Below are 5,517 nucleotides of genomic sequence, written 5' to 3'. Positions count from 1 at the left end.
ACTCAGCAATCCCAATGCCTTTGGACGGACGGAAGGGCCTGAAAATGATAAAAGAATTGGCATTTATATAGCGCCTTTTCAAATAAATGACTTGATCCGTGTAAATAGGTTTTCATGTTCCCCAGACAAATGAAAGACTCCAAGCATCTCGAATCACAGAGAATACTTCAGCGAGTGTGAATTATTCATTTGACTAGAAGAATATATTAAAGAAAAACATGTTATTTGTTGGCTCACTGTCAAAAATGTCTGCAATTAAGATCAAACGACCCAAGCTGTTTATAGGCCATGAAATCAAGTTCCTAAAATTGTTCATCATACAGTGGTTAAAAAATGTTGTCTTCATGCAGGTTGTTATTCACGAACCAAGGACAGGAGTCAAATCGAATTCTTTTAACAATCTTCCCTTTATTTAACACTTTAGGTACCAAACTCAATCTTACAATAGCTACAACACTTGGACTCTTTTACTGAACTTTAACTCTTACCAGAACATTAACTCATCACTGAACATTATCCCTTTAACTGAACATTAAGTCTAATTCTTCTACTGAAAACAGATACTACCCCATTTGGAATGAAATGGCCAGGTCCATTCCTGATGTAGAACCTTCCATCATGGTCTTTCTCTGAAGATGTTTTTCAGGGCACTCTTGCAATGGTGGGTCACTGAGTTATCACTGGAAACAAAGGGCTGGAACGTGTGTTCTTATTCACATACTGTCCTACCCTTCCAGAAAGTTCTGTTATGCACAGCCATTGGTATAACCAGAAACTGAACACATTGCTTGACCAGGCCAATGGAGTTACTCACAAACAACTCCATCACACTTGGTTCAAATGTCATGTAGGTCACATTGCCTTAACCCATATATGGACATGGGAGGAATTCTTGGCACCGCAAAGTGTAGCGTTATCCAAACATTCTCCCATGTGTGACCAACACAGGAAGTGTCAGGTCATAGTCCACAGACTAGATCACAGTGTGCAGCAACTTTATGACTTGCATCTGTTTTTAATCATAAATTGACCTAAAAACCCAGCATGCTTAACTTTCAGTCAGAATTGTCTTTAAAGCCAATATTGACAGTTTTGTTGTTAAAATCATTGTTGTAGTCATTTCTTTTCCATCCACAATGATGCTCAACATTTTAACCAAGACACCATCGTGCAAAAGGATATTTGTACTCTGAAATAAAAAGTGCAACTAAATCAATTTAACTTTACCAGCATTTTCAGCAAAGCATTGGGGGAGAGATGTTTCCATTTGTTATCACCTTTACTTGCTTTAAGATCAAGATATTCCAGACTAGATATGTTTCAAAACTGCTCTCAAAAGGGTCCCGGGTTCCTATGCCCTAGGGTGTTTAAACGCTGCCCAAGTACCTAGGTAAAATTTGTATCACGTCCAGGTAGTAAAAAAGCAAACCAGTTTAGATCATTTACTGCTTCTGCCTTGTGCCTTCAGATTAGGAAAACAACTGGAATGAAGGACACCACAAGGAATCTGCTACATCACAAGGAAACATCTCGGCAGCAATGCAGGGAGAGTAGGAGGATCCACTAACATGTTCCAAAATTTTACAAGGAAGGATCTCCATGAGCCTTAGGCTTTCTTGGAACTTGCTTGGGAGCAAAAGTGATTGACAAACCCTCACTGCTAGACTCTATTCCTCCCACTATGCAATTAATGGACTATCCACCATTGCCCTATCACACCCTTCTCCTGCCAAGGGTTGGTGTTGCTGGTGCTTTAGGCTTAAGGTAGGAATATCAGACAGTTTTCTATGCCCTTTTCTCCTCCATCATTTAAAGAGAACAGAGCATGCAAGATTTGGGCATCGGAATTCTGTATTAGGATGGTGGTTGAAGAGATTCAACAGTATGATGAAATGTCCCATTTTATGCCTCTATACTGTTCTAATAAAGGAGAAGACAATCCATCTCCAATTCTGGGAGCCCTGAAGAAAGTAAGCTATGTGCATTTTACTTTCACTGAATGAAATTAGTTTAGTTTATTTATTAGTGTCACAAGTAGGCTTACATTAACACTGCAATGAAGCTACTGTGAAAATCTCCTAGTTGCCTGTTCAGGTACACTGAGGGAGAATTTAGCATGGCCAATGCACCTAACCAGGACACCTTTCGTACAGTGGGAGGAAACCGGAACACCCGGAGGAAACCCACACTGACACGGGAAAAACTTGCAGACTCTGCAGACAGTGACCCAAGCCGGGAATTGAACCTGGGTCCCTAGCGCTGTGAGGCAGCAGTGTTAACTTCTGTGTCACCATGCACTGGATAAACCAATGGAATATGAACAAAGCCCAGCAAGCTCAACCTGTGTTAATTGAACTAAACATGTAAAAAGTGGTTAAATTAAACATGGAAGAGTATACGTGATATTTTGCCTCGGGTGACACAGAGTTACACTGAAGTAGAATAAAAACCTTCTGACAGCAGGTTTGAACAACTTGGAATCAATGTAGCAGAAAATGGATGGAGAGGTGGCATGTGTCCAATTTTATTCTTTTGTCAGGCTGTGGGTTGAGCTATGTTGAGGTTAAGGCCTCATTTTCATACCATTCATTTGTAACACTCCTGAAGGGCATATCATTGTCAGGAGTGCAAGTGCAGAACAATATGTGTAACTTGACTGGTCTGACATTTTGGAATGAAATGTTGGTGCAGTGCTGGCCTGAAAGATAATTGTGGAAAAGAAAGTCATGACGGTCAATTTTAACTGTGTCTTGCCGGGTGGAAGTTTGTGTTAATGTTCCAACAATCGTTTTGGCTCATATCGCCCACCTTTATGCTGATGGTGCGGTCGTAACTAGCGGTACTAGAGATGAGAATTTGGATTTTAAAGTTTATTTTTTGCTGCCACAAATAGGCTTATATTAACACTGCAATGGCCGTATTGTTAACAACGCACAGTAGCCTATCTGTCAACATGTCGTTGCGTGCAGGCCCAAACTTGCACTGCTCAACTGTTTGTCTTAGGTCTGCTACAAATGCCAGTATTGGCATCCCTGGGGCTCTTACATAAGAACATAAGAAATAGGAGCAGGAGTAGGCCATCTAGCCCTTCGAGCCTGCCCCGCCATTCAATAAGATCATGGCTGATCTGTCGTGGCTCAGTTCCACATTCCCGCCCTCTCCCCATAACCCTTAATCCCCTCTCTTATCAAAAACCCATCAACCTGCGTCTTAAAAATATTTAGCGAGGTAGCCTCCACCACTTCAACGGGCAGAGAATTCCAGAGATTCACCACCCTTTGAGTGAAGAAGTTCTTCCTCAACTCCATTCTAAACCGCGCCCCCTTTATCTTGAGGTTGTGCCCCCTAGTCCTACTGTCCTTTCTGAGCGGGAAGAGTCTCTCCACCTCTATCCTATCCATCCCATTCATCATCTTATACGTCTCAATGAGATCTCCCCTCATTCTTCTAAACTCTAACGAGTACAAGCCTAGTTTATTCAGCCTCTTGTTACTGAATTCAATTTGTATCATTGTATTATCTCTGAGGACTTCAGATGATAATGTCCCTTAGCTAATTGCACACGCTCCTCATAGGTTTTGGAGTCGAGGGCAAAAGGGGAAGTCAGACTCCTTATCAAGTTACAAGTTAGAGCCCCACAGGCTGTTTTTATTCCCGTCCGCCCAGTTTAATTATTCTTAAAGAAATCACGTAGGTGGTTGGCATACAGTCCACGCTGTTCTGTGTTAGGGTCGAAGGTTCCAGTTTACCAAAAAGGGACATTTTGGACTCAGGCTGGATGGTGGACAGGTTGTAAAATCAGGAGGGATGGCAGGGGGGGCGGTTGTGTGCCTGTCACCCTCTCACCATCCCTGGCACTTTACCAATGGGAGGGAAGTTGGCAGACTGCCTATCTGCCCAGAGACCAATTGAGGCTGTTTAGTGGCACCACTTTATTTAATTCTGGGCATCTTCCATGGTACTTGGTCTGGGCCTGCTGCAGTTCCATCAGTGACTACCACTCCCATTGGTGCAGCTGGGATTGGAGAGCTACCATTCCTCTTACCGATTGATCAGAGGCTCTTGGAAATGGGACCTCCTCCCTTAGATTGCCTGAGAATCATTAAATTCAGATGGGGCCTCCCTAACCAGTTGAAATAGGGTTGCCCTCATCATTCTCACGGCACAGTGGTTAGCACTGCTGCCTCACAGCGCCAGGGACCTGGGTTCGATTCTGGCTTGGGTCACTGTCTGTGTGGAGTCTGCACGTTCTCCCCGTGTCTGTGTGGGTTTCCTCCAGGTGCTGTGGTTTCCTTACATAGTCTGAAAGATGTGCTGGTTAGGTGCTTTGGCCATGCTAAATTCTCCCTCAGTGTACCCAAACAGACACGGAGTGTGGCAACAAGGGGATTTTCACAGTAACTTCACTGCAGTGTTAATATAAGCCTACTTGTGACACTAATAAATAAATTAAATTAATTAATTCCAGACAGTGGATGGGCACCTCTGTAAAGCCTGAATCAGTGTATTAGATGTCTGCTTCACTGAGTGGTCCTCACCTGCCCCCAGCTGAAGATTGCAGTGTCAGAGCAGGGCAAGGATAATGTTACAAACGGATGTGATAGTGACAGTAATCTGGAACTTTTAAGCATCTTGTTCCTTCTGGACTGGATAGTTGCAACATTTCTCTGTTCACTGTCTGCTGTTGCATTAGAGAGATCACTGATTTGATTTGTTTTGATTTCATTTCATTTACTATTGTCATATGTATTGGGATACAGTGAAAACTGGTGTTTCTTGCATGCTATACAGACAAACCATACCATAGTATAGAGGAGAAGGAAGGGAGAAGGTGCAGATTATAGTATCATAGTCATAGCTAAGGTGTAAAGAAAGATCAGCTTAATATAACATTATTAGAAAGTTTTAAGGAGTTAGCGTAAAGTTTTAAAAGTATAGAATGAAAGTAAAAGATAGAATTAGAGGGTGTACTGCTGGGGATACCTTGCAAGAAGTCGCCTCACTCCAGCACCATTTTATATACCAAGAGAGTTCAATACACTGCGTTCACTCTCTCGTCAGAGGGAAGCAGGCTGAGTGAGCAAACCGATTCTCACTGGGACTGCTCACACTGATAAACTATAGCTTCAACACATGTTCTGCAACTTGAGACCAGCAAATGCAAAATTTTCCAGTGCCAAATCAATTGATGAGAAACGTGCTCATTGTTTCCCTGAAAAGATTTTATTCACATTAACCATTCTCATTCTTTAACATTTATACGGCTGTGGGCATGCAAATAAATAAATTATTTTACCTCCATTACCAGTTAAAACTTTCAACTTTAAGATTATGTAAGTTATCTTGGGTGTTATTATTAACTGATCAAAACGTCCTCACCCATCTCCAGCTGAATCATTTTTCCTTCCTCACTAACAATAATAATGTTGAAAATCCAATCTTTTAATGAATGTGTAAACATTCCATTTTGTATGAACTCACGCAGGGATTTTCATGCAATGATTCACCATTTTTGCT

The sequence above is a fragment of the Carcharhinus amblyrhynchos genome, chromosome 21, assembly GCF_965287045.1.
Source record: "Carcharhinus amblyrhynchos chromosome 21, sCarAmb.v2.hapA, whole genome shotgun sequence".
Lineage (NCBI taxonomy): Eukaryota > Metazoa > Chordata > Chondrichthyes > Carcharhiniformes > Carcharhinidae > Carcharhinus > Carcharhinus amblyrhynchos.
This window is presented reverse-complemented; position numbering follows the sequence as displayed.